Consider the following 25365-nt stretch of genomic DNA (forward strand, 5'->3'; position numbering starts at 1 on the left):
TGTCACCTGGTATTTAACCCAGCTCCTCCCAAGAAACCCGGCCTGAGCATTGCTTTTCATTCAGTGTGCTCTTTCACTCTGAATGTGCCAGGTCCCTTTCTGTGTTTGCTTGCCTGCCTTTCCTGGAGGCTGTATTTCCAGGCCTGTCTGAACTCGCTCCTAGCCTGTTCCTTCCGCCTTCTAGGGGCTGCATACCTAGATCCGCTCCTGTATCTCTTCTGTCCTGTCTGAACACGCTCCTAGCCTGTTCCTTCCGCCTTCTAGGGGCTGCATACCTAGACCCGCTCCTGTATCTTGCTACTGTGTCTGTTCTTGTCTGAATACTCTTCTAGCCTGTTTCCTGTTTTTCTCTATGTCCGTACCTTTCCATTTTCTGCAGAGTCTGAACTCGTACCTAACTCCTGTTCGTTGTCACTGTACTTCCGTTTGTGAGTCTGTGGTCCACTCGCTACTTCACTGCAAGTACCCTGTGGGTATCTGGTTCTGCCTTTCCCTTCCTGTCTGTTCCGTGTGAACAGAGCCCTGTCCCCTCTGCCCTGCCTCGCTCTCCGCTCATGCGGTTCTCGCTCTGCTCTGACCATTTGCTCGCTGCTCCGGCAGTCTCGCTCTGCTCTGACCCTTTGCTCGCTGATCTGGCAGTCTCGCTCTGCTCTGACCCTTTGCTCACTGCTCCCGCAGTCTCGCTCTGCTCTGACCCTTTGCTCGCTGCTCCGGCAGTCTCGTTCTGCTCTGACCCTTTGCTCACTGCTCCGGCAGTCTCGCTCTGCTCGGACCCTTTGCACGCTGCTCCTGCAGTCTCGCTCTGCTCTGACCCTTTGCTCACTGCTCCCGTAGTCTCGCTCTGCTCTGACCCTTTGCTCGATGCTCCGGCAGTCTCGCTCTGCTCTGACCCTTTGCTCACTCCTCCGGCAGTCTCGCTCTGCTCTGACCCTTTGCTCGCTGCTCCGGCAGCCGCGTCCTGCTCTTCTCTTGCTCACCGCTCCAGGCAGCCTCGTCCTGCTCTACTCTTACTCACCGCTCCAGGCGGTCTCGTCCTGCTCTACTCTTGCTCACTACTCCAGGCGGTCTCGTCCCGCTCTACTCTTGCTCACCGCTCCAGGCAGCCTCATCCTGCTCCTCTCTCGCTCACCGCTCTAGGCGGTCTCGTCTTGCCCTGCTCTCACTCACCACTCATGGTGGCCTCACTCTGCTGTGTTTGTCCGCCACATCTGTGGTTCTGTTCCTGAGTACCAGTGTGTACTGGGTCCTATCGCGCCTGTGTTCCAACTTGCTACTGCCTCCCAGTCTGTATTCCAGCCGTATCTGCCTATACCCACCAGTCTGTGTGCCAGCCTAACCTGCCTGTACCAGTATTTCCCTGTGTGGGTCAACAGCCGTGTCCGGAGTCTGACCTGGAGTAGCACCTGGTCCCTTTGCCCGGTTCCTCCCTGTTGCACTGGCGTCGTATGCCGTCGTGCGACCTTGGTCGGATCGGGCAGATACTTAGTTACCCCCCTCCAGGCACTCTCCGGTTCATGGCACAGTGGAATCACTACATACACACGCACACGCCACTCAGCCCGGGCGTGTGCATTACACACGTTTCTTCCAAGGGGCATTAAAACCATCTTGTTAAGCTACTGTAACCTCCACGTCTGTTCCAAGGGGCATTAAAACCATCTTGTTAAGCGACTGTTAGCTCCAAGTCTCTTCCAAGGGGTATTAAAACCGTCTTGTTAAACCACTCTGACCTCCACGTCTCTTCCAAGGGGCATTAAAACCATCTTGTTAAGCTACTGTGACCTCCACGTCTCTTCCAAGGGGCATTAAAACCATCTTGTTAAGCGACTGTTACCACCACGTCCCTTCCAAGCGGTATTAAAACCGTCTTGTTAAACCATTCTGAACTCCACGTTTCTTCCAAGTGGCATTAAAACCGTCTTGTTAAGCTACTGTGACCTCCACGTTGTAACATAACTGGCGGCATCCTTGCATAGTGGTCCATCTCCCACTGTGCAAGAGCGCGCACTTGATCTCCAGTACAGTCTGCTAGCCTGGTTTCCCTCCATGCTGACTGATTGCCTCTGTTTCTGCTGCTTAAGGGCGGCGCCCGATCAATTCCTGTTTCTTGTACCTTCTGCAGACACACCCCTGATGCGTCCTCAGCCTATTGCTCTCTGTCACCTGGTATTTAACCCAGCTCCTCCCAAGAAACCCGGCCTGAGCATTGTTTTTCATTCAGTGTGCTCTTTCTCTCTGAATGTGCCAGGTCCCTTTCTGTGTTTGCTTGCCTGCCTTTCCTGGAGGCTGTATTTCCAGGCCTGTCTGAACTCGCTCCTAGCCTGTTCCTTCCGCCTTCTAGGGGCTGCATACCTAGATCCGCTCCTGTATCTCATCTGTCCTGTCTGAACACGCTCCTAGCCTGTTCCTTCCGCCTTCTAGGGGCTGCATACCTAGACCCGCTCCTGTATCTTGCTACTGTGTCTGTTCTTGTGTGAATAGTCTTCTAGCCTGCTTCCTGTTTTTCTCTATGTCTGTACCTTTCCATTTTCTGCAGAGTCTGAACTCGTACCTAACTCCTGTTCGTTGTCACTGTACTTCCGTTTGTGAGTCTGTGGTCCACTCGCTACTTCACTGCAAGTACCCTGTGGGTATCTGGTTCTGCCTTTCCCTTCCTGTCTGTTCCGTGTGAACAGAGCCCTGTCCCCTCTGCCCTGCCTCGCTCTCCGCTCCTGCCGTTCTCGCTCTGCTCTGACCATTTGCTCGCTGCTCCAGCAGTCTCGCTCTGCTCTGACCCTTTGTTCGCTGCTCTGGCAGTATCGTTCTGCTCTGACCCTTTGCTCGCTGCTCCCGCAGTCTCGCTCTGCTCTGACCCTTTGCTCGCTGCTCCGGCAGTCTCGCTCTGCTCTGACCCTTTGCTCGATGCTCCAGCAGTCTCGCTCTGCTCTGACCCTTTGCTCACTCCTCCGGCAGTCTCGCTCTGCTCTGACCCTTTGCACGCTGCTCCGGCATCCTCGTCCTGCTCTACTCTTGCTCACCGCTCCAGGCAGTCTCGTCCTGCTCTACTCTTACTCACCACTCCAGGCAGTCTCGTCCTGCTCTACTCTTGCTCACCGCTCCAGGCAGCCTCATCCTGCTCCTCTCTCGCTCACAGCTCTAGGCGGTCTCGTCTTGCCCTGCTCTCACTCACCACTCATGGTGGCCTCACTCTGCTGTGTTTGTCCACCACATCTGTGGTTCTGTTCCTGAGTACCAGTGTGTACTGGGTCCTATCCCGCCTGTGTTCCAACCTGCTACTGCCTCCCTGTCTGAATTCCAGCCGTGTCTCCCTATACCCACCAGTCTGTGTGCCAGCCTAACCTGCCTGTACCAGTATTTCCCTGTGTGGGTCAACAGCCATGTCCGGAGTCTGACCTGGAGTAGCACCTGGTCCCTTTGCCCGGTTCCTCCCTGGTGCACTGGCGTCGTATGCCGTCGTGCGACCTTGGTCAGATTGGGCAGATACCTAGTTACCCGCCTCCAGGCACTCTCCGGTTCATGGCACAGTGGAATCACTACATACACACGCACACGCCACTCAGCCCGGGCGTGTGCATTACACACGTTTCTTCCAAGGGGCATTAAAACCGTCTTGTTAAGCTACTGTGACCTCCACGTCTGTTCCAAGGGGCATTAAAACCATCTTGTTAAGCGACTGTTAGCTCCACGTCTCTTCCAAGGGGTATTAAAACTGTCTTGTTAAACCACTCTGACCTCCACGTCTCTTCCAAGGGGCATTAAAACCGTCTTGTAAAGCTACTGTGACCTCCACGTCTCTTCCAAGGGGCATTAAAACCATCTTGTTAAGCGACTGTTACCTCCTCGTCTCTTCCAAGGGGTATTAAAACCATCTTGTTAAACCATTCTGAACTCCACTTTTCTTCGAAGTGGCATTAAATCTGTCTTGCTAAGCTACTGTGACATCCACGTCTCTTCCAAGGGGCATTAAAACCATCTTGTTAAACAACTCTTACCTCCACGTCTCTTGCAAGGGGTATTAAAACTGTCTTGTTAAACCATTCTGAACTCTACTTCTCTTCCAAGTGGCATTAAAACCATATTGTTAAGCTACTGTGACCGCCACGTCTTTTCCAAGGGGCATTAAAACCATCTTGTTAAGCGACTGTTACCTCCATGTCCCTTCCAAGGGTCATTAAAACCATCTTGTTAAACCATTCTGAACTCCACGTTTCTTACAAGGGGCATTAAAACTGTCTTGTTAAGCTACTGTGACCTCCACATCTCTTCCAAGGGGAATTAAAACAGTCTTGTTAAACCACTCTGACCTCCACGTCTCTTCCAAGGGGCATTAAAACCGTCTTGTTAAGCTACTGTGACCTCCACGTCTCTTCCAAGTGGCATTAAAACTGTCTTGTTAAGCTACAGTGAACTCCACGTATCTTCCAAGGGGTATTAAAACCGTCTTGTTAAGCTACTGTAACCTCCACGTCTCTTCCAAGGAGCATTAAAACCATACTGTTAAGCTACTGCGACCTCCACGACTCTTCCAAGGGGTACTAAAACCATCTTGTTAAACCATTCTGAACTCCACGTTTCTTCCAAGGGGCATTAAAACCATTTTGTTAAACCATACTGACCTCCACTTCTTTTCCAAGGGGCATTAAAACCATCTTGTTAAGCTGCTGTGACCTCCACGTCTCTTCCAAGGAGCATTAAAACCATACTGTTAAGCTACTGCGACCTCCACGTCTCTTCCAAGGGGTACTAAAACCATCTTGTTAAACCATTCTGAACTCCACGTTTCTTCCAAGGGGCTTTAAAACTGTCTTGCTAAGCTACTGTGAACTCCACTTCTCTTCCAAGGGGCATTAAAACCATCTTGTTAAACCACTCTGACCTCCACGTCTCTTCCAAGGGGTATTAAAACTGTCTTGTTAAACCATTCTGAACTCCACGTCTCTTCCAATGGGCATTAAAACCATCTTGTTAAGCTACTGTGACATCCACGTCTCTTCCAAGGGGCATTAAAACCATCTTGTTAAGCGACTGTTACCTCCACGTCACTTCCAAGGGGCATTAAAACCGTCTTGTTAAGCTACTGTAACCTCCACGTCTCTTCCAAGGGGCATTAAAACCATTTTGTAAAACCACATTGACCTCCACGTCTTTTCCAAGAGGCATTAAAACCATCTTGTTAAGCTGCTGTGACCTCGACGTCTCTTCCAAGGGGCATTAAAACCGTCTTGTTAAACCACTCTGACCTCTACGTCTCTTCAAAGGGGCATTAAAACCGTCTTGTTAAGCTACTGTGACCTCCACGTCTGTTCCAAGGGGCATTAAAACCATTTTGTTAAACCACACTGACCTGCACGTCTTTTCCAAGGGGCATTAAAACCATCTTGTTAAGCTGCTGTGACCTCCACGTCTCTTCCAAGGGGCATTAAAACCGTCTTGTTAAGCTACTGTGACCTCCACGTCTCTTCCAAGGGGCATTAAAACCATCTTGTTAAGCGACTGTTACCTCCACGACTCTTCCAAGGGGTACTAAAAGCATCTTGCTAAACCATTCTGAACTCCACGTTTCTTCCAATTGGCATTAAAACTGTCTTGCTAAGCTACTGTGACCTCCACGTCTCTTCCAAGGGGCATTAAAACCATCTTGTTAAACCACTCTGACCTCCACGACTCTTCCAAGGGGTATTAAAACTGTCTTGTTAAACCATTCTGAACTCCACATCTCTTCCAAGGGGCATTAAAACCATCTTGTTAAGCTACTGTGACCTCCACGTCTTTTCCAATGGGCATTAAAACCATCTTGTTAAGCGACTGTTACCTCCACGTCCCTTCCAAGGGGTATTAAAACCGTCTTGTTAAACCATTCTGAACTCCACGTTTCTTACAAGGGGCATTAAAACTGTCTTGTTAAGATACTGTGACCTCAACGTCTCCTCCAAGGGGAATTAAAACAGCCTTTTTAAACCACTCTGACCTCCACGTCTCTTCCAAGGGGCATTAAAACCATCTTGTTAAGCTACTGTGACCTCCACGTCTCTTCCAATGTGCATTAAAACTGTCTTGTTAAGCTACTGTGATCTCCTCGTCTCTTCCAAGGTGCATTAAAAGTGTCCTGTTAAACCACTCTGACCTCCCGTCTCTTCCAAGGGGCATTAACACCATATTGTTAAGCCACTGTGACCTCCACGACTCTACCAAGGGGCATTACAACCATCTTGTTAAACCACTCTGACTTCCACATATCTTCCAAGTGGCATTAAAACCATCTTGTTAAGCTGCTGTGACCTCCACGTCTCTTCCAATGGGCATTAAAACCGTCTTGTTAAGCTACTGTGACCTCCAAGTCTCTTCCAAGGGGCATTAAAACCATCTTGTTAAGCGACTGTCACCTCAACGTCTCTTCCAAGGGGTATTAAAACCGTCTTGATAAACCATTCTGAACTCCACGTTTCTTCCAAGGGGCATTAAAAGTGTCTTGCTAAGCTACTGTGTCCTCCACGTCTCTTCCAAGGGGCATTAAACCATCTTGTTAAACCACTCTGACCTCCACGTCTCTTCCAAGGGGCAATAAAACAGTCTTGTTAAGCTACTGTGACCTCCACGTCTCTTCCAAGGGGCATTAAAACCATTTTGTTAAACCACACTGACCTCCATGTCTTTTCCAAGGGGCATTAAAACCATCTTGTTAAGCTGCTGTGACCTCCACGCCTCTTCCAAGGGCCATTAAAACCGTCTTTCTAAGCTACCGTGACCTCCACGTCTCTTCCAAGGGGCATTAAAGCCATCTTGTTAAGCGACTGTTACCTCCACGTCTCTTCCAAGGGGTATTAAAACCATTTGTTAAACCATTCTGAACTCCACGTTTCTTCCAAGTGGCATTAAAACTGTCTTGCTAAGCTACTGTGACCTCCACGTCTCTTCCAAGGCGCATTAAAACAGCCTTGTTAAACCACTCTGACCTCCACGTCTCTTCCAAGGGGTATTAAAACTGTCTTGTTAAACCATTCTGAACTCCACGTCTCTTCCAAGGGGCATTAAAACCATCTTGTTAAGCTATTGTGACCTCCACGTCTTTTCCAAGGGGCATTAAAACCATCTTGTTTAGCGACTGTTACCAAAACGTCCCTTCCAACCGGTATTAAAACCGTCTTGTTAAACCATTCTCAACTCCACGTTTCTTCCAAGGGGCATTAAAACCGTCTTGTTAAGCTACTGTGACATACACGTCTCTTCCAATGGGCATTAAAACTGTCTTGTTAAGCTACTGTGACCTCCACGTCTCTTCCAAGGGGCATTAAAACCGTATTGTTAAGCTACTGTGACCTCCACGTCTCTACCAAGGGGCATTAAAACCATCTTGTTAAACCACTCTGACTTCCACATATCTTCCAAGGGGCATTAAAACCGTCTTGTTAAGCTACTGTGACCTCCACGTCTGTTCCAAGGGGCATTAAAACCATTTTGTTAAACCACACTGACCTGCACGTCTTTTCCAAGGGGCATTAAAACCATCATGTTAAGCTGCTGTGACCTCCACGTCTCTTCCAAGGGGCATTAAAACCGTCTTGTTAAGCTACTGTGACCTCCACGTCTCTTCCAAGGGGCATTAAAACCATCTTGTTAAGCGACTGTTACCTCCACGACTCTTCCAAGTGGTACTAAAACCATCTTGTTAAACCATTCTGAACTCCACGTTTCTTCCAATTGGCATTAAAACTGTCTTGCTAAGCTACTTTGACCTCCACGTTTCTTCCAAGGGGCATTAAAACCATCTTGTTAAACCACTCTGACCTCCACGTCTCTTCCAAGGGGTATTAAAACTGTCTTGTTAAACCATTCTGAACTCCAAATCTCTTCCAAGGGGCATTAAAACCATCTTGTTAAGCTACTGTGACCTCCACGTCTTTTCCAATGGGCATTAAAACCATCTTGTTAAGCGACTGTTACCTCCACGTCCCTTCCAAGGGGTATTAAAACCGTCTTGTTAAACCATTCTGAACTCCACTTTTCTTACAAGGGGCATTAAAACTGTCTTGTTAAGATACTGTGACCTCCACGTCTCCTCCAAGGGGAATTAAAACAGCCTTTTTAAACTTCTCTGACCTCCACGTCTCTTCCAATAGGCATTAAAACCATCTTGTTAAGCTACTGTGACCTCCACGTCTCTTCCAATGTGCATTAAAACTGTCTTGTTAAGCTACTGTGATCTCCTCGTCTCTTCCAAGGTGCATTAAAAGTGTCTTGTTAAACCACTCTGACCTCCACGTCTCTTCCAAGGGGCATTAACACCGTATTGTTAAGCCACTGTGAGCTCCACGACTCTACCAAGGGGCATTACAACTATCTTGTTAAACCACTCTGACTTCCACATATCTTCCAAGTGGCATTAAAACCATCTTGTTAAGCTGCTGTGACCTCCACGTCTCTTCCAATGGGCATTAAAACCGTCCTGTTAAGCTACTGTGACCTCCAAGTCTCTTCCAAGGGGCATTAAAACCATCTTGTTAAGCGACTGTTACCTCAACGTCTCTTCCAAGGGGTATTAAAACCGTCTTGATAAACCATTCTGAACTCCACGTTTCTTCCAAGGGGCATTAAAAGTGTCTTGCTAAGCTACTGTGTCCTCCACGTCTCTTCCAAGGGGCATTAAACCATCTTGTTAAACCACTCTGACCTCCACGTCTCTTCCAAGGGGCAATAAAACAGTCTTGTTAAGCTACTGTGACCTCCACGTCTCTTCCAAGGGGCATTAAAACCATTTTGTTAAACCACACTGACCTCCATGTCTTTTCCAAGGGGCATTAAAACCATCTTGTTAAGCTGCTGTGACCTCCACGCCTCTTCCAAGGGCCATTAAAACCGTCTTTCTAAGCTACTGTGACCTCCACGTCTCTTCCAAGGGGCATTAAAACCATCTTGTTAAGCGACTGTTACCTCCACGTCTCTTCCAAGGGGTATTAAAACCATTTGTTAAACCATTCTGAACTCCACGTTTCTTCCAAGTGGCATTAAAACTGTTTTGCTAAGCTACTGTGACCTCAACATCTCTTCCAAGGCGCATTAAAACAGCCTTGTTAAACCACTCTGACCTCCACGTCTCTTCCAAGGGGTATTAAAACTGTCTTGTTAAACCATTCTGAACTCCACGTCTCTTCCAAGGGGCATTAAAACCATCTTGTTAAGCTATTGTGACCTCCACGTCTTTTCCAAGGGGCATTAAAACCATCTTGTTAAGCGACTGTTACCACCACGTCCCTTCCAACCGGTGTTAAAACCGTCTTGTTAAACCATTCTCAACTCCACGTTTCTTCCAAGGGGCATTAAAACCGTCTTGTTAAGCTTCTGTGACCTACACGTCTCTTCCAATGGGCATTAAAACTGTCTTGTTAAGCTACAGTGACCTCCACGTCTCTTCCAAGGGGCATTAAAACCGTATTGTTAAGCTACTGTGACCTCCACGTCTCTACCAAGGGGCATTAAAACCATGTTGTTAAACCACTCTGACTTCCACATATCTTCCAAGGGGCATTAAAACCGACTTGTTAAGCTACTGTGACCTCCATGTCTTTTCCAAGGGGCATTAAAACCATTTTGTTTAACCACTCTGACCTCCATGTCTCTTCCAAGGGGCATTAAAACCGTATTGTTAAGCTACTGTGACCTCCACGTCTCTACCAAGGGGCATTAAAACCATATTGTTAAACCACTCTGACTTCCACGTATCTTCTGAGGGGCATTAAAACCGTCTTGTTAAACCACTCTGAACTCCACGTCTCTTCCAAGTCGCATTAAAACCGTCTTGTTAAACTACTCTGAACTTCACGTCTCTTCCAAGGTGCCATAAAGCTGTCTTGTTAAACAACTCTGACCTCCACGTCTCTTCCAAGGAGCATTATAACCGTCTTGTTAAACCATTCTGAACTCCACGTCTCTTTCAAGGGGCATTAAAACCGTCTTGTTAAGCTGCTGTGACCTCCACGTCTTTTCCAAGGGGCATTAAAACCATCTTGTTAAGCGACTGCTACCTCCACGTCTCTTCCAAGGGGTATTAAAACCGTCTAGTTAAACCATTCTGAACTCCACGTTTCTTCCAAGGGGCATTAAAACAGTCTTGATAACCTACTGTGATCTCCACGTCTCTTCCAAGAGGCATTAAAACCATCTTGATAAACCACTCTGACCTCCAGGCATCTTCCAAGGAGCATTAAAATCGTCTTGTTAAGCTACTGTGACCTCCACGTCTCTTCCAAGGGGCACTAAAACCGTCTTGTTAAGCTACTCTGACCTCCACATCTCTTCCAAGGGGCATTAAAACCGTCTTGTTAAACCACTCTGACCTCCACGTATCTTCTATGGGGCATTAAAACCGTCTTGTTAAGCTACTGTGACCTCCACGTCTCTACCAAGGGGCAATAAAACCGTCATGTTAAACCACTCTGACCTGCACGTCTCTTCCAAGGGGCATTAAAACAGTCTAGTTAAGCTACTGTGACCTCCACATCTCTTCCAAGGGGCATAAAACTGTCTTGTTAAACGACTCTGACCTCCACGTTTCTTCCAAGGGGCATTAAAACTGTCTTGCTAAGCAACTGTGACCTCCATGTCTCTTCCAATTCGGCATTAAAACCATCTTGTTAAGCTACTGTGTCCTCCACGTCTTTTCCAAGGGGCATTAAAACCATCTTGTTAAGCGACTGTTACCTCCACGTCCCTTCCAAATGGAATTAAAACAGTCTTGTTAAACCACTCTGACCTCCACGTCTCTCCCAAGGGGCATTAAAACCGTCTTGTAAAGCTACTGTGACCTACACGTATCTTCCAATGGGCATTAAAACTGTCTTGTTAAGCTACTGTGACCTCCACGTCTCTTCCAAGGTGCATTAAAACTGTCTTGTTAAACCACTCTGACCTCCACGTCTCTTCCAAGGGGCATTAAAACTGTATTGTTAAGCTACTGTGACCTCCACGTCTCTACCAAGGGGCATTAAAACCATCTTATTAAACCACTCTGACTTCCACGTATCTTCCATGGGGCATTAAACCATCTTGTTAAGCTACTGTGACCTTCACGTCTCTTCCAAGGGGCATTAAAACCATTTTGTTAAACCACTCTGACCTCCACGTCTTTTCCAAGGGGCAGTAAAAACCATCTTGTTAAGCTGCTGAGACCTCCACGTCTCCTCCAAGGGACATTAAAACCATCTTGTTAAGCTACTGTGACCTCCACGTCTCTTCCAAGGGGCATTAAAACCATCTTGTTAAGCGACTGTTACCTCCACGTCTCTTCCAAGGGGTATTAAAACCATCTTGTTAAACCATTCTGAACTCCACGTTTCTTCCAAGGGGCATTAAAACTGTCTTGCTAAGCTACTGTGACCTCCACGTCTCTTCCAAGGGGCGTTAAAACCGTCTTGTTAACCTACTGTGACCTCCACGTCTCTTCCAAGGGGCATTAATACCATTTTGTTAAACCACACTGACCTCCACGTCTTTTCCAAGGGGAATTAAAACCATCTTGTTAAGCTGCTGTGACCTCCACGTCTCTTCCAAGGGGCATTAAAATCGTCTTGTTAAGCTACTGTGACCTCCACGTCTCTTCCAAGAGGCATTAAAACCATCTTGTTAAGCGACTGTTACCTCCACGTCCCTTCCAAGGGTTATTAAAACCATCTTGTTAAACCATTCTGAGCTCCACGTTTCTTACAAGGGGCATTAAAACTGTCTTGTTAAGCTACTCTGACCTCCACGTCCCTTCCAAGGGGCATTAAAACCATCTTGTTAAGCTACTGTGACCTACACGTCTCTTCCAATGGGCATTAAAACTCTCTTGTTAAGCTACCGTGACCTCCACGTCTCTTCCAAGGTGCATTAAAACTGTCTTGTTAAACCACTCTGACCTCCACGTCTCTTCCTAGGGGCATTAAACCGTATTGTTAAGCTACTGTGACCTCCACGTCTCTACCAGGGGGCATTAAAACCATCTTGTTAAACCACTCTGACTTCCACGTATCTTCCAAGGGGCATTAAAACCGTCTTGTTAAGCTACTGTGACCTCCATGTCTCTTCCAAGGGGCATTAAAACCATTTTGTTAAACCACTCTGACCTCCACGTCTTTTCCAAGGGGCATTAAAACCATCTTGTTAAGCTGCTGTGACCTCCACGTGGTAACATACCTGGCGGCGTCCTTGCATAGTTGTCCATCTCCCACTGTGCAAGAGCGCGCACTTGATCTCCAGTCCCGTCTGCTAGCCTGGCTTCCCTCCATGCTGTCTGCTTGCCTCTGTTTCTGCTGCTTAAGGGCGGCGCCCGATCACTTCCTGTTTCTTGTACCTGCTGCAGACACACCCCTGATGCGTCCTCTGCCTATTGCTGTCTGTCACCGGGTATTTAACCCAGCTCCTCCCAAGAAACCCGGCCTGAGCATTGTGTTTCATTCAGTGTGCTCTTCCACTCTGAATGTGCCAGGTCCCTTTCTGTGTTTGCTTGCCTGCCTTTCCTGGAGGCTGTATTTCCAGGCCTGTCTGAACTCGCTCCTAGCCTGTTCCTTCCGAATTCTAGGGGCTGCAGACCTAGATCCGCTCCTGTATCTCGTCTGTCCTGTCTGAACACGCTCCTAGCCTATTTCTTCCGCCTTCTAGCGGCTGCATACCTAGACCCGCTCCTGTATCTTGCTACTGTGTCTGTTCTTGTCTGAATACTCTTCTAGCCTGTTTCCTGCTTTTCTCTATGTCCGTACCTTTCCTTTTTCTGCAGAGTCTGAACTAGTACCTAACTCCTGTTTGATGTCACTGTACTTCCGTTTGTGAGTATGTGGTCCACTCACTACTTCATTGCAAGTACCCTGTGGGTATCTGGTTCTGCCTTTCCCTTCCTGTCTGTTCCGTGTGAAAAGAGCCCTGTCCCCTCTGCCCTGCCTCGCTTTCCGCTCCTGTGGTTCTCGCTCTCCTGGGACCCTTTGCTCGCTGCTCCAGCAGTCTCGCTCAGCTCTGACCCTTTGCTCGCTGCTCCGGCAGTCTCGCTCTGTTCTGACCCTATGCTCTCTGCTCCCGCAGTTTTGCTCTACTCTGACGCTTTGCTCGCTGCTCCCGCAGTCTCGCTCTGCTCTGACCCTTTGCTCGCTGCTCCCGCAGTCTCGCTCTGCTCTGACCGTTTGCTCGCTGCTCCGGCAGTCTCGCTCTGCTCTGACCCTTTGCTCGCTGCTCCGGCAGTCTCGCTCTGCTCTGACCCTTTGCTCGCTCCTCTGGCAGTCTCGCTCTGCTCTGACCCTTTGCTCGCTGCTCCGGCAGTCTCGCTCTGCTCTGACACTTTGCTCGCTGCTCCGGCGGCCTCGTCCTGCTCTACTCTTGCTCACCGCTCCAGGCGGCCTCGTACTGCTCTACTCTTGCTCACCACTCCAGGCGGTCTCGTCCTGCTCTACTCTTGCTCACCAATCCAGGCGTTTTCGTCGTGCTCTACTCTTGCTCACCGCTCCAGGCGGCCTCGTCCTGCTCCTCTCTCGCTCACCGCTCTTGGCGATCTCGTCTTGCCCTGCTCTCGCTCACCACTCTGGGCGGCCTCACTCTGCTGTGTTTTCCGCCACATCTGTGGTTCTTTTCCTGAGTCCCAGTGTGTACTGGTTCCTATCTCGCCTGTGTGCCAATCTGCTAGTGCCTCCCTGTCTGTATTCCAGCCGTGTCTGCCTATGCCCACCAGTCTGTGTGCCAGCCTAACCTGCCTGTACCAGTATTTCCCTGTGTGGGTCAACAGCCGTGTCCGGGGTCTGACCTGGAGTAGCACCTGGTCCCTTTGCCCGGTTCCTCCCTGGTGCACTGGCGTCGTATGCCGTCGTGCGACCTTGGTCGGATCGGGCAGATACTTAGTTACGCCCCTCCAGGCACTCTCCGGTTCATGGCACAGTGGAATGACTACATACACACGCACACGCCACTAAGCCCGGGCGTGTGCATTACACACGTCTCTTCCAAGGGGCATTAAAACCATCTTGTTAAGCTACTGTGACCTCCACGTCTGTTCCAAGGGGCATTAAAACCATCTTGTTAAGCGACTGTTAGCTCCACGTCTCTTCCAAGGGGTATTAAAACCGTCTTGTTAAACCATTCTGAACTCCACGTTTCTTCCAAGGGGCATTAAAACTGTCTTGCTAAGCTACTGTGACCTCCACGTCTCTTCCAAGGGCCATTAAAACCGTCTTGTTAAACCACTCTGACCACCACGTCTCTTCCAAGGGGCATTAAAACCGTCTTATTAAGCCACTCTGACCTCCACGTCTCTTCCAAGGGGCATTAAAACCGTCTTGTTTAGCTACTGTGACCTCCACATCTCTTCCAAGGGGCATTAAAACCGTTTTGTTAAACCACTCTGAACTCCACGTCTCTTCCAAGTCGCATTAAAACCGTCTTGTTAAACTACTCTGAACTCCACGTCTCTTCCAAGGTGCATTAAAGCTGTCTTGTTAAACCACTCTGACCTCCACGTCTCTTCCAAGGGGCATTAAAACCATCTTGTTAAACCATTCTGAACTCCAAGTCTCTTTCAAGGGGCATTAAAACAGTCTTGTTAAGCTGCTGTGACCTCCACATCTTTTCCATGGGGCATTAAAACCATCTTGTTAAGCGACTGTTACCTCCACGTCTCTTCCAACGGGTATTAAAACCGTCTTGTTAAACCATTCTGAGCTCCACGTTTCGTCCAAGGGGCATTAAAACTGTGTTGTTAAGCTACTGTGACCTCCACGTCTCTTCCAAGGAGCATTAAAACCGTCTTGATAAACCACTCTGACCTCCACGTATCTTCCAAGGGGCATTAAAACCGTCTTGATAAGCTACTGTGACCTCCACATCTCTTCCAAGGGGCATTAAAACCGTCTTGTTAAACCACTCTGACCTCCACGTATCTTCTATGGGGCATTAAAACCGTCTTGTTAAGCTACTGTGACCTCCACGTCTCTACCAAGGGGCAATAAAACCGTCTTGTTAAACCACTCTGACCTTCACGTCTCTTCCAAGGGGCATTAAAACAGTCTTGTTAAGCTACTGTGACCTCCACATCTCTTCCAAGGGGCATAAAACTGTCTTGTTAAACGACTCTGACGTCCACGTTTCTTCCAAGGGGCATTAAAACTGTCTTACTAAGCTACTGTGACCTCCACGTCTTTTCCAAGGGGCATTAAAATCATATTCTTAAGCTGCTGTGACCTCCACGTCTCTTCCAAGGGTCATTAAATCCATCTTGTTAAGGGACTGTTACCTCCACGTCTCTTCCAAGGGGTAATAAAACCGTCTTGTTAAACCATTCTGAACTCCACGTTTCTTCCAAGAGGCATTAAAACTGTCTTGCTAAGCTACTGTGACCTCCACGTCTCTTCCAAGGGGCATTAAAACTGTCTTGTTAAACCACTCTGAACTCCACGTCACTTCCAAGGGGCATTAAAACCATTTTGTTAAGCCACTCTGACCTCCATGTCTCTTCCAAGGGGCATTAAAACCGTCTTGTTTATCTACTGTGACCTCCACATCTCTTACAAGGGGCATTAAAACCATCTTGTTAAACCACTCTGAACTCCTCGTCTCTTCCAAGGCGCATTAAAACCATCTTGTTAAACCACTCTGAACTCCACGTCTCTTCCAAGGGGCATTAAAAGCATCTTGTTAAGCTACTGTGAACTCCATGTGTTTTACAACGGGCATTAAAACCATCTTGTTAAACCACTCTGACCTCCACGTCTCGTTAAGGGGCATTAAAACCATCTTGCTAAGCTACTGTGACCACCAAGTCTCTTCCAAGAGGTATTAAAACCATCTTGTTAAACCATTCTGAACTCCACGTCTGTTCCAAGGCGCATTAAAACCGTCTTGTTAAACCACTCTGACCTCCACGTCTCTTCCAAGGGGCATTAAAACCGTCTTTTTAAACTATTCTGAACTCCACGTCTCTTTCAAGGGGTATTAAACCCGTCTTGTTAAGCTACTGTGACCTCCACGTCTTTTCCAAGGGGCATTAAAACCATCTTGTTAAGCTACTGTGACCTCCATGTCTCTTCCAAGGGTCATTGATATTGTCTTTTTATTCCACTGCGACCAAAACCACTCTTCCAAGGGGCATTGATATTGTCTTATTATTCCACTGTGACCTCTACGTCTCTTTCAAGGTGCATTAAAACCGTCTTGTTAAGCTACTGTGACCTCCACGTCTCATCCAAGGGGCATTAAAACCGTCTTGTTTAGCTACTGTGACCTCCACATCTCTTCCAAGGCGCATTAAAACCGCATTGTTAAACCTCTCTGAACTCCTCGTCTCGTCCAAGGGGCATTTAAACCATCTTGTTAAACCACTCTGACCTGCACGTCTCTTCCAAGGGGCATTAAAACCATCTTGCTAAGCCACACTGACCTCCACCTCTCTTTCAAGGGGCATTAAAACCGTCTTGTTAAACAACTCTGACCGCCACGTCTCTTCCAAGACGCATTAAAACAATCTTGTTAAACCACTCTGAACTCCACGTCTCTTCCAAGGGGCATTAAAACCGTCTTGTTAAGCTACTGTGACCTCCACGTCTCTTCCAAGGGGCATTAAAACCGTCTTGTTAGACCACTCTGAACTCCACGTCTCTTACAAGGCGCATTAAAACCGTCATGATAGACCACTCTGAACTCCACGTCTCTTTCAAGGGGCATTAAAACCGTCTTGTTAAACCATTCTGACCTCCATGTCTCTTCCAAGGGGCATTAAAACCGTCTTGTTAAGCTACTGTGACCTCCATGTCTTTTACAAGGGGCATTAAAACCATCTTGTTAAACCACTCTGACCTCCACGTCTCTTTAAGGGGCATTAAAACCATCTTGTTAAGCTACTGTGACCACCATGTCTCTTCCAAGGGGCATTAAAACCATCTTGTTAAACCATTCTGAACTCCACGTCTCTTCCAAGGCGCATTAAAACCATCTTGTTAAACTACTCTGAACTCCACCTCTCTTCCAAGGGGCATTAAAACTGTCTTCTTAAACCACTCTAACCTTCACGTCTCTTCCAAGGGGTATTAAAACCGTCTTGTTAAACCATTATGAACTCCACGTCTCTTTCAAGGGGCATTAAAACCATCTTGTTAAGCTACTGTGACCTCCACGTCTTTTCCAAGGGGCATTAAAACCATCTTGTTAAGCTACTGTGACCTCCATGTCTCTTACAAGGGGCATTGATATTGTCTTTTTATTCCACTGCGACCTAAACCACTCTTCCAAGGGGCATTGATATTGTCTTATTATTCCACTGTGACCTCTACGTCTCTTTCAAGGTGCATTAAAACCGCATTGTTAAGCTACTGTGACCTTCACGTCTCTTCCAAAAGGCATTAAACCGTCTTGATTAGCTACTGTGACCTCCACATCTCTTCCAAGGCGCATTAAAACCGTCTTGTTAAACCTTTCTGAACTCCACGTCTCTACCAAGGGGCATTTAAACCATCTTGTTAAACCACTCTGACCTCCACGTCTCTTCCAAGGGGCATTAAAACCGTCTTTTTAAACCATTCTGAACTCCACGTCTCTTTCAAGGGGCATTAAAACCGTCTTGTTAAGCTACTGTGACCTCCACGTCTTTTCCAAGGGGCATTAAAACCATCTTGTTAAGCTACTGTGACCTCCATGTCTCTTCCAAGGGGCATTGATATTGTCTTTTTATTCCACTGCGACCAAAACCACTCTTCCAAGGGGCATTGATATTGTCTTATTATTCCACTGAGACGTCTACGTCTCTTTCAAGGTGCATTAAAACCGTCTTGCTAAGCTACTGTGACCTCCACGTCTCATCCAAGGGGCATTAAAACCGTCTTGTTTAGCTACTGTGACCTCCACATCTCTCCCAAGGCGCATTAAAACCGTCTTGTTAAACCTCTCTGAACTCCACGTCTCTTCCAAGGGGCATTTAAACCATCTTATTAAACCACTCTGACCTCCACGTCTCTTCCAAGGCGCATTAAAACAATCTTGTTAAACCACTCTGAACTCCACGGCTCTTCCAAGGGGCATTAAAACCGTCTTGTTAAGCTACTGTGACCTCCACGTCTCTTCCAAGGGGCATTAAAACCGTCTTGTTAGACCACTCTGAACTCCACGTCTCTTACAAGGCGCATTAAAACCGTCATGTTAGACCACTCTGAACTCCACGTCTCTTTCAAGGGGCATTAAAACCGTCTTGTTAAACCATTCTGACCTCCACGTGTCTTCCAAGGGGCATTAAAACCATCTTGTTAAGCTACTGTGACCTCCATGTCTTTTACAAGGGGCACTAAAACCATCTTGTTAAACCACTCTGACCTCCACGTCTCTTTAAGGGGCATTAAAACCATCTTGTTAAGCTACTGTGACCACCACGTCTCTTCCAAGGGGCATTAAAACCGTCTTGTTAAACCATTCTGAACTCCACGTCTCTTCCAAGGCGCATTAAAACCGTCATGTTAGACCACTCTGAACTCCACGTCTCTTTCAAGGGGCATTAAAACCGTCTTGTTAAACCATTCTGACCTCCACGTCTCTTCCAAGGGGCATTAAAACCGTCTTGTTAAGCTACTGTGACCTCCATGTCTTTTACAAGGGGCATTAAAACCATCTTGTTAAACCACTCTGACCTCCACGTCTCTTTAAGGGGCATTAAAACCATCTTGTTAAGCTACTGTGACCACCACGTCTCTTCCAAGGGGCATTAAAACCATCTTGTTAAACCATTCTGAACTCCACGTCTCTTCCAAGGCGCATTAAAACCATCTTGTTAAACCACTCTGAACTCCACGTCTCTTCCAAGGGGCATTAAAAGCATCTTGTTAAGCTACTGTGAACTCCATGTCTTTTACAACGGGCATTAAAACCATCTTGTTAAACCACTCTGACCTCCACGTCTCGTTAAGGGGCATTAAAACCATCTTGCTAAGCTACTGTGACCACCAAGTCTCTTCCAAGAGGTATTAAAACCATCTTGTTAAACCATTCTGAACTCCACGTCTGTTCCAAGGCGCATTAAAACCGTCTTGTTAAACTACTCTGAACTCCACATCTCTTCCAAGGGGCATTAAAACTGTCTTCTTAAACCACTCTGACCTCCACGTCTCTTAAAAGGGGCATTAAAACCGTCTTTTTAAACCATTCTGAACTCCACGTCTCTTTCAAGGGGTATTAAACCCGTCTTGTTAAGCTACTGTGACCTCCACGTCTTTTCCAAGGGGCATTAAAACCATCTTGTTAAGCTACTGTGACCTCCATGTCTCTTCCAAGGGTCAGTGATATTGTCTTTTTATTCCACTGCGACCAAAACCACTCTTCCAAGGGGCATTGATATTGTCTTATTATTCCATTGTGACCTCTACGTCTATTTCAAGGTGCATTAAAACCGTCTTGTGAAGCTACTGTGACCTCCACGTCTCATCCAAGGGGCATTAAAACCGTCTTGTTTAGCTACTGTGACCTCCACATCTCTTCCAAGGCGCATTAAAACCGTCTTGTTAAACCTCTCTGAACTCCTCGTCTCGTCCAAGGGGCATTTAAACCATCTTGTTAAACCACTCTGACCTCCACGTCTCTTCCAAGGGGCATTAAAACCGTCTTGCTAAGCCACACTGACCTCCACGTCTCTTTCAAGGGGCATTAAAACCGTCTTGTTAAACAACTGTGACCGCCACGTCTCTTCCAAGACGCATTAAAACAATCTTGTTAAACCACTCTGAACTCCAGGTCTCTTCCAAGGGGCATTAAAACCGTCTTGTTAAGCTACTGTGACCTCCACGTCTCTTCCAAGGGGCATTAAAACCGTCTTGTTAGACCACTCTGAACTCCACGTCTCTTACAAGGCGCATTAAAACCGTCATGTTAGACCACTCTGAACTCCACGTCTCTTTCAAGGGGCATTGAAACCGTCTTGTTAAACCATTCTGACCTCCACGTCTCTTCCAAGGGGCATTAAAACCGTCTTGTTAAGCTACTGTGACCTCCATGTCTTTTACAAGGGGCATTAAAACCATCTTGTTAAACTACTCTGACCTCCACGTCTCTTTAAGGGGCATTAAAACCATCTTGTTAAGCTACTGTGACCACCACGTCTCTTCCAAGGGGCATTAAAACCATCTTGTTAAACCATTCTGAACTCCACGTCTCTTCCAAGGCGCATTAAAACCATCTTGTTAAACTACTCTGAACTCCACGTCTCTTACAAGGCGCATTAAAACCGTCATGTTAGACCACTCTGAACTCCACGTCTCTTTCAAGGGGCATTAAAACCATCTTGTTAAACCACTCTGACCTCCACGTCTCTTTAAGGGGCATTAAAACCATCTTGTTAAGCTACTGTGACCACCACGTCTCTTCCAAGGGGCATTAAAACCGTCTTGTTAAACCATTCTGAACTCCACGTCTCTTCCAAGGCGCATTAAAACCATCTTGTTAAACTACTCTGAACTCCACGTCTCTTCCAAGGGGCATTAAAACTGTCTTCTTAAACCACTCTAACCTTCACATCTCTTCCAAGGGGCATTAAAACCGTCTTGTTAAACCATTCTGAACTCCACGGCTCTTTCAAGGGGCATTAAAACCATCTTGTTAAGCTACTGTGACCTCCACGTCTTTTCCAAGGGGCATTAAAACCATCTTGTTAAGCTACTGTGACCTCCATGTCTCTTCCAAGGGGCATTGATTTTGTGTTATTATTCCACTGTGACCTCTACGTCTCTTTCAAGGTGCATTAAAACCGTCTTGTTAAGCTACTGTGACCTCCACGTCTCTTCCAAGGGGCATTAAACCGTCTTGATTAGCTATTGTGACCTCCACATCTCTTCCAAGGCGCATTAAAACCATCTTGTTAAACCACTCTGACCTCCACGTCTCTTCCAAGGGTCATTAAAACCATCTTGTTAAGTCACACTGACCTCCACGTCTCTTTCAATTGGCATTAAAACCGTCTTGTTAAACTACTGTGACCTCCACGTTTCTTCCAAGGGGCATTAAAACCGTCTTGTTAAAATACTCTGAACTCCATGTCTCTTCCAAGGGGCATTAAAACCGTCTTGTTAAACCATTCTGAACTCCACGTCTCTTTCAAGGGGCATTAAAACCATCTTGTTAAGCTACTGTGACCTCCACGTCTTTTCCAAGGGGCATTAAAACCATCTTGTTAAGCTACTGTGACCTCCATGTCTCTTCCAAGGGGCATCGATATTGTCTTTTTATTCCACTGCGACCTAAACCACTTTTCCAAGGGGCATTGATATTGTCTTATTATTCCACTGTGACCTCTACGTCTCTTTCAAGGTGCATTAAAACCGTCTTGTTAAGCTACTGTGACCTCCACGTATCTTCCAAGGGGCATTAAACCGTCTTGTTTAGCTACTGTGACCTCCACATCTCTTCCAAGGCGCATTAAAACCGTCTTGTTAAACCTTTCTGAACTCCACGTCTCTTCCAAGGGGCATTAAAACCATCTTGTTAAGTCACACTGACCTCCACGTCTTTCAAGGGGCATTAAAACCGTCTTGTTAAACTACTGTGACCTCCACGTCTCTTCCAAGGGGCATTAAAACCGTCTTGTTAAACTACTCTGAACTCCATGTCTCTTCCAAGGGGCATTAAAACCGTCTTGTTAAGCTACTGTGACCTCCACGTCTCTTCCAAGGGGCATTAAAACCGTCTTGTTAGACCACTCTGAACTCTATGTCTCTTACATGGAGCATTAAAACCGTCATGTTAGACCACTATGAACTCCAAGTCTCTTTCAAGGGGCATTAAAACCGTCTTGTTAAACCATTCTGACCTCCACGTCTCTTCCAAGGGGCATTAAAACCATCTTGTAAAGCTACTGTGACCTCCATGTCTTTTACAAGGGGCATTAAAACCATCTTATTAAACCACTCTGACCTCCACGTCTCTTTAAGGGGCATTAAAACCGTCTTGTTTAGCTACTGTGACCTCCACATCTCTTCCAAGGCACATTAAAACCGTCTTGTTAAACCTTTCTGAACTCCACGTCTCTTCCAAGGGGCATTTAAACCATCTTGTAAAACCACTCTGAACTCCACGTCTCTTCCAAGGGGCATTAAAACTATTTTGTTAAACCACACTGACCTCCATGTCTTTTCCAAGGGGCATTAAAACCATCTTGTTAAGCTGCTGTGACCTCCACGCCTCTTCCAAGGGCCATTAAAACCGTCTTTCTAAGCTACTGTGACCTCCACGTCTCTTCCAAGGGGCATTAAAACCATCTTGTTAAGCGACTGTTACCTCCACGTCTCTTCCAAGGGGTATTAAAACCATTTGTTAAACCATTCTGAACTCCACGTTTCTTCCAAGTGGCATTAAAACTGTTTTGCTAAGCTACTGTGACCTCAACATCTCTTCCAAGGCGCATTAAAACAGCCTTGTTAAACCACTCTGACCTCCACGTCTCTTCCAAGGGGTATTAAAACTGTCTTGTTAAACCATTCTGAACTCCACGTCTCTTCCAAGGGGCATTAAAACCATCTTGTTAAGCTATTGTGACCTCCACGTCTTTTCCAAGGGGCATTAAAACCATCTTGTTAAGCGACTGTTACCACCACGTCCCTTCCAACCGGTGTTAAAACCGTCTTGTTAAACCATTCTCAACTCCACGTTTCTTCCAAGGGGCATTAAAACCGTCTTGTTAAGCTTCTGTGACCTACACGTCTCTTCCAATGGGCATTAAAACTGTCTTGTTAAGCTACAGTGACCTCCACGTCTCTTCCAAGGGGCATTAAAACCGTATTGTTAAGCTACTGTGACCTCCACGTCTCTACCAAGGGGCATTAAAACCATGTTGTTAAACCACTCTGACTTCCACATATCTTCCAAGGGGCATTCAAACCGTCTTGTTAAGCTACTGTGACCTCCATGTCTTTTCCAAGGGGCATTAAAACCATTTTGTTTAACCACTCTGACCTCCATGTCTCTTCCAAGGGGCATTAAAACCGTATTGTTAAGCTACTGTGACCTCCACGTCTCTACCAAGGGGCATTAAAACCATATTGTTAAACCACTCTGACTTCCACGTATCTTCTGAGGGGCATTAAAACCGTCTTGTTAAACCACTCTGAACTCCACGTCTCTTCCAAGTCGCATTAAAACTGTCTTGTTAAACTACTCTGAACTTCACGTCTCTTCCAAGGTGCCATAAAGCTGTCTTGTTAAACGACTCTGACCTCCACGTCTCTTCCAAGGAGCATTATAACCGTCTTGTTAAACCATTCTGAACTCCACATCTCTTTCAAGGGGCATTAAAACCGTCTTGTTAAGCTGCTGTGACCTCCACGTCTTTTCCAAGGGGCATTAAAACCATCTTGTTAAGCGACTGCTACCTCCACGTCTCTTCCAAGGGGTATTAAAACCGTCTAGTTAAACCATTCTGAACTCCACGTTTCTTCCAAGGGGCATTAAAACAGTCTTGATAACCTACTGTGACCTCCACGTCTCTTCCAAGAGGCATTAAAACCATCTTGATAAACCACTCTGACCTCCAGGCATCTTCCAAGGAGCATTAAAATCATCTTGTTAAGCTACTGTGACCTCCACGTCTCTTCCAAGGGGCACTAAAACCGTCTTGTTAAGCTACTCTGACCTCCACATCTCTTCCAAGGGGCATTAAAACCGTCTTGTTAAACCACTCTGACCTCCACGTATCTTCTATGGGGCATTAAAACCGTCTTGTTAAGCTACTGTGACCTCCACGTCTCTACCAAGGGGCAATAAAACCGTCATGTTAAACCACTCTGACCTGCACGTCTCTTCCAAGGGGCATTAAAACAGTCTAGTTAAGCTACTGTGACCTCCACATCTCTTCCAAGGGGCATAAAACTGTCTTGTTAAACGACTCTGACCTCCACGTTTCTTCCAAGGGGCATTAAAACTGTCTTGCTAAGCAACTGTGACCTCCATGTCTCTTCCAATTCGGCATTAAAACCATCTTGTTAAGCTACTGTGTCCTCCACGTCTTTTCCAAGGGGCATTAAAACCATCTTGTTAAGCGACTGTTACCTCCACGTCCCTTCCAAATGGAATTAAAACAGTCTTGTTAAACCACTCTGACCTCCACGTGTCTCCCAAGGGGCATTAAAACCGTCTTGTAAAGCTACTGTGACCTACACGTCTCTTCCAATGGGCATTAAAACTGTCTTGTTAAGCTACTGTGACCTCCACGTCTCTTCCAAGGTGCATTAAAACTGTCTTGTTAAACCACTCTGACCTCCACGTCTCTTCCAAGGGGCATTAAAACTGTATTGTTAAGCTACTGTGACCTCCACGTCTCTACCAAGGGGCATTAAAACCATCTTATTAAACCACTCTGACTTCCACGTATCTTCCATGGGGCATTAAACCATCTTGTTAAGCTACTGTGACCTCCACGTCTCTTCCAAGGGGCATTAAAACCATTTTGTTAAACCACTCTGACCTCCACGTCTTTTCCAAGGGGCAGTAAAAACCATCTTGTTAAGCTGCTGAGACCTCCACGTCTCCTCCAAGGGACATTAAAACCATCTTGTTAAGCTACTGTGACCTCCACGTCTCTTCCAAGGGGCATTAAAACCATCTTGTTAAGCGACTGTTACCTCCACGTCTCTTCCAAGGGGTATTAAAACCATCTTGTTAAACCATTCTGAACTCCACGTTTCTTCCAAGGGGCATTAAAACTGTCTTGCTAAGCTACTGTGACCTCCACGTCTCTTCCAAGGGGCGTTAAAACCGTCTTGTTAACCTACTGTGACCTCCACGTCTCTTCCAAGGGGCATTAATACCATTTTGTTAAACCACACTGACCTCCACGTCTTTTCCAAGGGGAATTAAAACCATCTTGTTAAGCTGCTGTGACCTCCACGTCTCTTCCAAGGGGCATTAAAATCGTCTTTTTAAGCTACTGTGACCTCCACGTCTCTTCCAAGAGGCATTAAAACCATCTTGTTAAGCGACTGTTACCTCCACGTCCCTTCCAAGGGGTATTAAAACCATCTTGTTAAACCATTCTGAGCTCCACGTTTCTTACAAGGGGCATTAAAACTGTCTTGTTAAGCTACTCTGACCTCCACGTCCCTTCCAAGGGGCATTAAAACCGTCTTGTTAAGCTACTGTGACCTACACGTCTCTTCCAATGGGCATTAAAACTCTCTTGTTAAGCTACCGTGACCTCCACGTCTCTTCCAAGGTGCATTAAAACTGTCTTGTTAAACCACTCTGACCTCCACGTCTCTTCCAAGGGGCATTAAAACCATCTTGTTAAGCTGCTGTGACCTCCACGTGGTAACATACCTGGCGGCGTCCTTGCATAGTTGTCCATCTCCCACTGTGCAAGAGCGCGCACTTGATCTCCAGTCCCGTCTGCTAGCCTGGCTT

This window comes from Phyllobates terribilis, unplaced genomic scaffold, assembly GCF_046119375.1.
Source record: "Phyllobates terribilis strain yellow unplaced genomic scaffold, ASM4611937v1 Scaffold_10__3_contigs__length_209671492, whole genome shotgun sequence".
In the NCBI taxonomy this organism is placed as follows: domain Eukaryota; kingdom Metazoa; phylum Chordata; class Amphibia; order Anura; family Dendrobatidae; genus Phyllobates; species Phyllobates terribilis.